Here is an 11,677-nt window from a genome sequence, read left to right as displayed (position 1 = left end):
CGCTTCATTTCAGCTTAAGTCCAGACGCGGCCGACGCTACAAGGTAAAAGGACCAACCAAACAGCGACAAAGGAGCAGGTCACTAGGCCTTTTCTGCTTATGATTGGTTCAGCGATGATAGAACATGTACAGAGACGTTACGAACACAATGATTGTACGCTTTTGGCGCTGTATGATTAGTTTCATCAGCCGACTCGCGGGAATTACTAAATGACGCCAACTAAACTCCTCTGCTCCTATGAATTTTTATTTTCTAAGAATTCATTTACACGTGAAAAATTACTGTGTCGTTTTATTGACTTGATAAAGGTAGCGAACTTTCGTAAACCAAACCTGTCTTCTGATATCCGCACGGCCACTATGACAGGGTTCCTGAGCTCGAATAAAATGTGGCTGTTTCCATTTCTGTTAAAACGGGGTATAATTCTATACGCAAGAAAATTTGGATTGCTGTGAATCGTCGCATGTAAATAGAAGGTAGCACTTAATCGAAAATAGGTCGCTGAATGAACGGTACTGATCGGATGAAATAATTGTTACGAAGCCGTCAAAAGACAGAACCTTTTTGTTGTCGTCGGGATTCGAACTCTGGGTCTCCTAGTTAACGGTCAGGTACGCTAACCACTGCATCACAAAAACGTCGTCTGGTGTTGGGCCCTTTCTCATACTATTGTGGCCAAGGCAGCGGTACTAACGCAAAAACTTGGGGGACGCTTAAGCTTCGCGTGTAAGTGTGGAACGCGATAGCGTTGTCGGGCCCCGTTCGCAGAGCCTTCTCATATAAACGCGTGCTCGTTGCCAAGCGGGGCAAGCATGCGTGCGTGGTCTAGTCCGTAGCGTCACGTGTCACATGACGTCATGACGTCAATTATGGCGGGAAATGTTTTCGCTAAATTTGGCGGGAAAATATTTTGCTAGATTTGGCGGGAAAATTTTTCGCTAAATTTGGCGAGAACATTTTCCGCTCAAGCTGACGGGAAAATCCCCCCCCCCCCCCCTTCCCAATTTCGCGGGTAAATCCCACAATGCAACGCGCGCAGCCATGTGTGATATCACGAGTTGCACTCGCGGCTGCGAGCTTTGCATTAGAGACTTCTTTTGGTCCCGCCGACGCCGCATTTTTTGCGACAAGAGCTCCTAAACGCTATTGCGTTAAAAAGTGTTGTGCGTCGCTCCGAACATCAGCCCGAAGACTATTTTGGGACCGCCCGTGTCCGCATGATCGCCAATCTCCTTCTAGACAACAATTAACTTGCTCTCAACTACACAACCTTGCTTTCTCTTTCTCAAGCGTCAGATTCACTTCGAAAAAGTACCGAGTTCGATCCCCAACAGGCGATTACTCGTCTTTTTTCTTCTTCTTTCTTTGTGTGTCAATTTTCAAGAGGTGGCCACTTCCGTCCCCAAGAATGGCGTACATCCTGTTCAGAGGGTACATAAGAGCCACGCCAGCCGTAAAACGCCCTTTGCTAAAAAAAAAAAAAAAAAGATGGGTTCGAGCTGGGTTCGGGTCGGGGGCTTTGTTAAAAGTAACAGTCGGGCTCGAGCTTGGTTTTACCAGGACTTAATTGGGCCCGGTCGGGTTGGGCTCTTTAATGCTGGCCCGATATGATCTATATCCTATAAACCAGTTCAATATTTACGAGTCCTCAGCCCAGCGTGCGATCTCCTGAGCCCAGCACGCGGATATTCATTGCTGCGGAAAGCGAGCAAATCACGCGCCTTACTCACGAACACTTAAAATAGAACCGGCCACGAATCTTTTTTTCGCAAAGGTCTATAGACTTTCTGCATGTGCCACAACCTTGTTGCTCGTTCGCGCGCGTAGAGCACGGGACGACACGACACGTCTCGTCTCGGGCACTGCTACCTGCCGGCGGTGCCACGAACGCTTCGGGAGATCGGTCTATTTGACGCGGAAAAATGTTGCCCCGGCGCTTTCGCACAGCGAATGCGCACGCGACATCATTGTAAGAACTTGCGGTTTAGCGAATGTGAAATCACGTAAAACAAAATGCCATATTTGTAATAAGAATAAAAATAAAGTAGATATTGCGTGTTCACCACCATTTTGAAGCATACACACGTAGAGATAATATTTTGGTGTGAATAACACATTCTGCCGTTATATGGTGTGAGGTGCCGGATACTCTTCACTGTTTTCCAAATTGTGCTGAAACGGAGTATACCGTGTTTATTTAGTAAACCCGAAAACATTTTAGATAGGAACATTCCAGTCCCCACACACTCCTACCAACCACGTGTGCACTGAACTCGCAAGGAATGCAACCGGAGGAATGTAAGGAGTGCTACACTACCGAACATTCGTTATGATGAACGCTCATGATTTTTGAACCATAAAAAAAACAAGGAAAAAAAAGAACATTCGATCGTTCTATACGAATTTAAACGCAAACCGCACCTCAAATTTTATCAAACGAAAAAATGATGATTTAACAATTGAAAGTTTCAGCACAACTACCTTGCATGCGCACAGCTGTCAAGGTGCCCAACCCACAAGAAATGCACCCTGGCGAGCGAGAACCAACACTCGTAAAAAAGAACCTATGGACGCCTTTATTTTTAAGACAGAAGAACACACATCTCCTTTACGCTATGTGATTTCAATGATTTCAACCGTGACTTACATCATATTTGTTTTATTTTGATAATTTAAATCACAATGTTTTGCTCACAAATTATTTACAAAATATTTTTTTTTACTTACAGTCTGCCTCTCATTTAATGCGTGCTATGTGCATTTATTTTCTATCTAAATTATATAATCACCGTGTGAAAGAAGATCGTAGTAGGCTAAATATACGAGCAAAAAAAAAAAAATAGTGTTCTTTGCAAATCTGAACGTCGAACTTTCTTTCCACTTGCACTTCCTTTGTCAGTTTCGTGCTCTTTCATTGCAATCAAATCAGAATGCGAAAGACACGAAAACAATAAAATAACGACAAAACAAATATAAATATAAGAAATTATATTAAAGCAGTTTTACTCGCTAAAAAATGCAAGCTAGATTAGAGCGGAACAGTTTACTGCCTTTCCTAGATGGTAGTGATAGAGCTCTGCATGGGGCCTGGCCCCCCTGAAAGTCCGGTCCCAACCCGCGCCCGGCCCAGCCCCCGGGCCGGATCTGGGTCGGGCCTGATCAGGTAGCCATCCCATCGGGCCGGGTCCAAGTCGGGTAAGACTAAGAGTCAGCGGGTCCGGGCCGGGTCGGGCCTCAAAAAGTAGGCCCATGCAGCGCTCTAGTATGTATGCCGAAAGAGCACCGGACCCATAGAAACAAATGTGTGCCGAAAAGCTCACGACACAAGGAACTTCTTAAACTTCAAGTCACATTACTCGGTTAAGCAGAAAAGAGCAGCCGTATAGAAACCGCGCTACATCGGTCTTAACACATTTCTTCTAATCCAGAACTATGCGCATCTGAAGATGCAGTTGTTTTAGACTCCCTGATGAAGCGGGGTTACCCTAGACGTCAAAAACACGCGTAAGCAGATGGGACAAGGAAGATACCAAGATTAAAATCACCTTAGAACAGGGCTAATAACAATTTCGTATATTAAAGGCGTTTCTAAATCCATTCGCAGGGCTTTCGCTCCTTCAAACAACCGAAAAGCTTTCAAACCTCATCCTAAACTACGTGACCTCGTTAGCTAAACAAAAGACAAGGATCCACATGAATCAAAAAGATTTTTATATAATCCTGTGCAATTGTGTTCCACCTGAAACGTACCGCCATCGCTCTGGAACGTTGCTTACCCCGGCGTCTACGCTGCCTACGCTCGCGGCGTCCTTTATCAGACAACACGTGGCATATAAACTTGATAGCAGTTCCTATACCTCGTTTAACCTGAATTCCGGGCAATCAAAAGGCGTGGAAAGCGAGCAATAGGACGGCGGAGAAAGTGCACCGTCATGGTGTTTGTCATGTTTCTGTACGCGTTTTATCATCGCGGAACCATTTATAAACACAGAAGGCACAGTGACTTGCGCTTTTCACGCTGCTTGATTGGCCCCATCCGCTCGTAGCGTCGGCTGCGTCTGGAATTAAGCTGAAACGAAGATAGCACGAAGATGATGGCGCTAGTCGGGTTTCAAAGCCTGGCGGTTTTCCAGAACCTCCCCCTTACTCACCGGAATCACCCAAATCAGCGTTGATCACGTGCCTTTCCCAACAGCCAATCAGCGTGGAGCTTTGCGGTTAATAGTAGGGCTGCACTAGCCCTGGCACTCCCCCCCCCCCCCCTTCCCGCCCCCTCCCCCGAGAAGCCAAATAACGTTTCATGTTAAAAGTTATTAATTAAAGTGTACTTTAAGAGTACACTAATTACTTTGTCTGTCTTGCTTTCAGTGTTCGGATGGTTACTGGAAAAATACACCTATCGATAAATAATTTATTTTCTTGCGGCAGTGATCTAAATCAAACAAATCTCCTCTAAATTAAATAACTAGGTTAATTGTTTTTTTAAATCAGAATACTTTTTTACGCTGCTGCTCGTACATTTTAAAAAGGACTGTGCAGTCACTGGCCCAACTGTGTTTCTCCCTTGGATAACAGCCTTGTCATACTGGTCGCTAAAAAATTGGCCGCAGAAACCACTGTTGCCCGTTGCCTGTAATTTGCGGCAGCATTCGTTATGTTCACCTCCTTCTTTTGGTTGAGAGGCCACGGATGACGTCCTAGAGGACGACGTAAAGAGCGACGTCTAGGATGACCTCAAGAAACACCTCTAGGACAACCTCTAGGTCTCACAGAGCCCCAGAGTTCAATGTGGGATCACGTAACTGAATCGGTTTGTATACAAACCGATTCAGTGTCCCTCGCTAAATATAGCGGCAAAAGTTGACGTCACGTGATCCCACATCAAACTCTAGGGCTCTATGAGACCTAGAGGTAGGCCCCGTGACATCAGGTCACGTGACATCGAATTTGCCAGGGCCTCTTTCTCAAGTTGTGAGTAGTTTTCCTCGGCGCTGGTGAGTGTCCTGGATCTGAAACCGATGGGTTTGTTGACTCCATTGATGTTGTGCGACAACACCGCTCCAACGCCTTCCGGAGATGCGTCGCATTCTAAGATCAGTTCCTGAGTGGGGTCGTAGTGTACTAGAAGACTTGAGCGCAGAAGTGACTGCTTTGCGTTGTTGAAGGCTGCATCTTCCTTGGTTTCCCACCTACACCTTACATTTTGCCGGAGCAGGCTGTAGAGTAGTGCCAGTAGCTGCATGGGGCATGTGAGGTAGAAAGCCTCTGTAGTAGGCTGAAACTGAATGGGTGCATAGGCCGTGTGACGTCAAATTTTTTCGCTAAATTTAGCGGGAAAACTGCGCATTAGGAGGCCACAAAGGTCCACAAAATCGGGAGGGGGATGGGGGGGGGGGGGGAGCTAAAGGATGCCATCGCATTAAAACTGCTTGAACAGATGTTCAAGGCATGCATATGTACTGAGCAAATGTGCTGAAAAACACGTATAAGGCGTGTAAGAAGATAATATTGGCATCATGTCTGCAGGGAGCACCCTGTCTTTTGTATAATGTACGAGCCGCCTGACTGCGACTCAAGTCAAACGCTAACATAATGCCAAGATACTTATCTTCAGTGACCCTGTGCACGTCTGCATCCTTCAGACTGTATGTAAACTCAAGAATACCCTTTTTTTAACGTACAACTGCGTCTTTTTCCGCGTTTGGGAGGGGGGCGCAAAGCTGGGAGGTCGATGCCAGAAAAACTTGGTCACGGAAGGGACGTCACACGATAACACCGCTGAGACTCACGCAGTGCGCACGCGCGTACCTTCTTGTCTGCTGGCTCGCTCGTTTGCTCGCTTCAAACGCGGCGTGTTCCTGTCGGATTGAAACGGCGATAGACGCCGCTCCGGCAGCCGTGATTTGTGGTTGCACAGTCTTCGCTTATTTGATCTGGACAGCGGCCGAGCTCGCGTGCTCTGCGGCATGGGCAGCACGCTACTCTCTCGCGCGACTCGGCGAAACGTTAGGCCCCCTCTTATTTCTTGAGCCACCTAAAGCCGGCGGATCCTGGGAAAGTAGCACCAAGCTCGCCATGGTCGCCATTTTGGTCCGTGAAATGAGCAATTTCTCCGGGACCCCTCCATTCTTGATACGCCAATCTAAATTCGCTGGTGACGGGTAGCTTTATGAATACGTTTCTTGTACACCGAAAGTTTGCCATCCATACAACCGGCGAAACAAGCGTACATCTTCGCACCGCCACCACATGCGGTGTCGGTGCTTGGGGAAATTGAAAATTTATTGTGCTGTCTTCCAATATCCAAGAACAACAATATCATTGTAAGGGGTCTGTGGAAATGATCGGGATTGATAAGTTGATTGCGTACACAGTGCCAAAGAAGTTTACATTGGCGAGGAACGCCTCCCGTACGCTGATGCTACATGACGATTTTGGTGCGACAGGTTTAGAGCGACCCCGCGAATCTGCGAAGGTATCAAGGGGCTGAAATGGCGATTGCCGAAACAAGATACACCGATTCGGCGAGGATTTAATTGTCTGTATCTGTTTGTGTCCGGCTAGCAGGCAGGGAAGGCAATGGTGGTTACTTTCCAGAATCCAGGGACGTTTGTCGCCCACACGTAGTTTTACGGAAATTTAAGCAGCATAGTATACCTATGCACCGACCAATTTTAGTCTTTTTAGGCAGGTAGAAACAGTTCTGTCTTGTAGCTTTCTCGAAAACTCCAAAACAAAACACCGCCATAAAAAAAAAAAAAAAAAAAAAATGAAGGAATGGGGCCGGGCTACAAAACCCGGCAGTTTGATACTTTAGGCCCATGTTACGGGTAGAAAAAACAGGGCGGAGGATGCCCCCCCCCCCTTCCCCCCCTCCCCCCCTCCCCCCCTTAAAAAAAAAACATCCTGCCGCGTTAAGTTCTTTTTTCTAACTCTTTTTGGTCGCGTCCCGCCTATTGAAAAGCATGCGGGAAGCGACTCAGCACGCACCTCGTATCCCTGCGCCGTAGAATTGTTCAGCAGCATAAAGTAAGTCTGTTTTTATCACTGTTACCGTGGTAACGAACGCCGAATGACCTTTTGAGCCAGTCCACAGCTGCTTATTGCAATACTATTGAATTTTGGCTAGCGAAGGGCGTTCGGGAATCGACGTTCGTTGCCATCGTGACGGCGATGAAAGCAGACGGCCTTTTTAATAGAGAGTTTTAGAATAGGGGGCCCGAAAGGTTGGCGGCCCCAAAGAATTAGGGGCTCACCACGGCGCATGCGCAGAACCCAAACTCCGTTTGGGGTTTTGGGTTGGCGCTTGGGGCCGGGTTGCGTCGGCCAACATGGCGGCGCCTTTTCCGCTCGCTTCGGAGCGAATTTGTCATGGTCGCTGCAGTATTAGTCCATCTCAATGCCAATGAATAGTGCAACCGGCTTTCGCTTTGCTTTTCTCGCTCATATCACAAAGAATGAGCGGTGGGCTCGCCCCATTTTAAAGATCGTCCCCGATTCTGGCCGTTTCTAAGCCTAAACATACGCGGTAACCGTTGACATGGCAACGTATTGCTACTCCGTGGCTCCGAGTAGATTTCGTTCGTGGCACGATACCTGCATTTTAAGACAAGTGTTTCAAGGCTTCAAAGTGGCTCCAGCTCTGATCTAAATAGTGCTGCTGCTCGCAGAGTATGAGCGCTCGCGTTCGTCAAAGTCTCGGCATAGCTGAAGGCCTAAATATTCGGCTGCAGTTGGTCAAAGCGCACACTAACGCTCAAAAAATTCGAGAACGAGCCATACCTAAAACAGCGCGCAAGCACAGGAGGAAGAAAATAGAACACAGGAAAGAGCGCTGACTCCCAACTTATGTATTGTGAAAAAAAGAGAAAGAGGAAACTTCAGAGATGAAGCTCACGCGCACCCACAAGGTAAAAAAAAAAAAAAAAAATAAAACCAGATGCATTACTAAGTTGCAGTAGAAAAGGAGAAAACTCGCCCAATCTGTAGTATTAACAGGTTTTATTTCTAATACATCGGGCCCTTTTAAGCACCTTTCGTTGACCCCAGGAGGGCTGGTCACTATGATCGCCATATCCATCTGCCAAGCACGCTCCTTCGGGTACTGGGTTCAACTACAGATGTCGCCAGCGGAAATCTGGTCCCTCTTTGGAGGCTTCGCGCCATCAGTCGGCCACGGTAAGAGGATTTGCAAGATTCTCCAGTCTGAATGGCATCGACAGGCACGACACTACAGAAACAGCCTCTACATACAGTTGAATGTGAACATTCCTTCTTACTTAGGCAAAAGAAAATGGAGAGATTACGCCTCCTTAAGTGAAAGAAGGACAGAATGTTTGTGGCGGCTCGCCTTAAGGAACCTCAGAGCAAGTACACCAAAGAAAGAGTGTGCTTCGAGCAACCCAGTCCACACGATCGGCAGCAACATCCATCTGCCAGAAGGTGTGAGGGATGTCCTCAATCTTGGACCAAAGTTTCCAGTAGAGCCTAAGCTGTCAACATCGGAGAAGCTTTCCATCGTCAGACAAGTGTCGAGACGCGCTCCGGAGTCTGAGGTCGATAGATGCACTTCAGAAGGAGTGGACTTACTTGTTCGATACAAACCGTCATTCTCACCTCTTTCCATCAAGAAAGTAGAGACTTACTTAAAGAAAAACTCGCTCTTTCTTATGCCAGCCGATAAAGAAGGTGGTTTTGTGGTCATGAACAAAGAAACGTACGGTGCTAAGACATTAGAAGCCATCGCCTCAGTCTTCAACTGCCACGAAGAGCTCGCATTGAACAAGATTAAAAGATAGGCAAGACAATTTTGTCAGTAACTCGAATTGAAAAAGCTCTGCTCTTCTATTGATCGCAGCAGAAATCAAAACCTTGAATTAATCTTCAGCGCCAAACCCACAAACCAGGATGTCTCGTTAGAGCCATTGTCTCAGAAAGAGGAACTTGGCAAAAATCGGTGGCAATATCCCTTCAGGAGAGGCTAAATCTGCTAAAGATTGACGATACCTGGTGCAAAGCTCCTACGAGGTCTTCAGCGTTCTAGAAGAACATCGTCAGGAAGAGCTGAAGATATTTTCCATCGATATCGAGGATTTATATTATTCCTTACCCTAAGAACGTCTCCTAAAATGTGTGGAAGTAAGCATTGACGCCTTTGGCGTCAGACCGTTTATGAACGCGGCGGGTCTGTCCCAAAGTCAGTTTCTGAACTTACTGAAGATCTATTTGAAGTCCACCTTCGCGGCTTGGGATGACAATGCCTACCTACAAAAGACGGGAGTATGCATAGGATCCAGCATTGCTCCAGTCCTTAGTGACATCTTCCTTGCACATCAAGACAGGAGTCTACAACGAATATTGGATACCTTGAAAAGCATTGAAAGTATGTAGATAGGTAGATGATTTTTTAATCTTCCTTGCTACTGATGATACAAACTTCACAGCCATGGTGGAAGAGGTCCTCTACAATTTCAAGAACTGTATGAATCCTCCAGAGCTCACCTACGAACTGCCGGTCGAAAGATCATTACGATTCCTGGATCTTCGACTGTATGTGCTACAATATCACATCTGTTGGTCCCATGAGCCCAGGGGAAAGAAACCTCTCCTACCATTCAACTCTGCACATTCCAAGCTTGTAAAAGGAGGTATAGTGAGGTCAACTCTATTAGCAAGTCATGCTTACATTCAATGCAGGCGAGCTTTGACGTACAAGTATCAAGGCTAAGGTCCGCTGGATAGCCTCTACCCATATCGACGTCAGTAACCGAGGTTCTCCTCAGAGAAATCAAGCTCGGTAGCGCCGCAAAAATACTCAGAGACAGGACAACCAGACCGGTAGTCGTGCCATATATGCATAATCTATCTCATGGTCTAAAGAAAATAGCAAACAGAGTAAATGTGAATGTAGTGTTTTCAGCGCCACACAAACTTCACAGCCTGTTTAAACGACCGCCTGCGAGAGCACAACAACAACATTGCCAATGCCAACTCCGGTCACCTAGGTATTCACTGTAGGGATTGTGGCTGTTTTGCGCAACTGGACAACTGTTCTGTGTTAGGCAGGAGTAAAAACCAGCTCACCCGAGAAATTGTAGAAGCGGAGAACATTGCAAGACGGGAAGCCCAGTGCGTTAGCACTCCGTCCTTAGCTTTATCGGAGAAAGAACTACATTATTTAGACCGAAGGTGTTTAAGACAGTAAGCCAGTATAACCACTGATTTTTGTTTACATCTGATATTATTTAACAACTAATTTCTGTAACTCTTGGACTTTTTGCATCACTCAAACTATTTACGCCGAGAGTGTAGTCGACTAAGCCAGTATATAACCTGGTTTATACTTGTTCGTGATTAATTTTGTAATTATTTTTGTAATTTTTGTAACTCTTGGACTCTGCTGTATTAGTAATATTCTCCTTTATTTTCCTTTTCTTTATCTTCTATTCATCTGTTTCCCTTTCTTTTTCTTTCGCCTTCCCCCCTTGCCTTGTCTTTCCCCTTTTCTTCCTTGGCAACCTATTCCTTGGGGTCGAAGAAGAGAAAGTTTGAAATACAATTTAGTTGATAGTTCAGCGCTGTGTGAGTGTATTTTTTTGTGTGTTTGGATTTTGAATAACTGTCTACTTGCGCTGGTTCGTAATGACATTATAAGGTCACGACGAAAAAAAGACGAGAAAAAAGAGGAAAGAAAAACAACAACGTGGGGAACATGGGCTTCATATTTGAAGCTTTCTCTTTCTCTTTCTTTCGCAATACATAGGTTGGGAGCCAGCGCCCCTTCCTGTGTTTTTTTTTATCTTCCTCCTGTGCTTGTGCGCTGTTTTAAGTTATGACTTCTAAGTACCAGCTAGCTCAACTCTCTACATTACTATGACAACAAGCGCCAAATTAGAGCGCTACGGATTGGATTATTTCGGCTACACCCGAAGCGGGATGGCCGAACGAGTCGAGACTGATACAAGGCCAGAAGAAAATGGCGGAAGAGAAGGCTCCCGCGCGCGTTCGCTTCTCGATCGACGATGACATTTATGTGCTACGCGAAGTGTACGCCACTAACCCATTCCAGGATTTCAGGGCCTCTGAAGCAATTGGAAGAAATTTCTCCACGCGGGCCATCCTCGACCCGGTTGACCTGCTGCTGGTACAGTTTAATACGAAGCACGGGTTTCCCGGTGACTTTTCGTAACGTAACGTAAAAAAAAGGGTCTGTGTGAACGAGCCTTTCGCCACGGAGTAGCAACGCGTCACCATGTCAACAGTTACGACGTATGTTTAGGCTTAGGAACGGCCAGAATCAGGTACGATTTTTAAAATGGGGCGAGCCCACCGCTCATTCTTTGCGGCTTGAGCGAGATAAAGCAAAGCGAAAGCCGGTTGCACTTCTCATTGGCAATGAAATCGGCTAATACTGCAGCGACCATGATGAATTTGCACCGAAGCAAACGGAAAGGGGGCCGCCATGTTTCCCGACACAACCCGGCCCCCCCACGCTATTTCTCGTATTTCACGTTGGGGGCGCGCGCCAACCCCAAACCCCAAACGGAGTTTGGGTTCTACGCATGCGCAGTGCTGAGCCCCTATTTCTTTGGGGCCTCAAAGCTTTGGGACCCCCTATTATAAAACTCGTGCTGTTATAAAGTATAAAACTGTCGTGCTGCTCCAGCTACAGGATGG

The sequence above is a fragment of the Ixodes scapularis genome, unplaced genomic scaffold (assembly GCF_016920785.2).
Source record: "Ixodes scapularis isolate PalLabHiFi unplaced genomic scaffold, ASM1692078v2 PGA_scaffold8__174_contigs__length_109621045, whole genome shotgun sequence".
NCBI lineage: Eukaryota > Metazoa > Arthropoda > Arachnida > Ixodida > Ixodidae > Ixodes > Ixodes scapularis.
Note: the sequence above shows the minus strand (reverse complement) of the source record.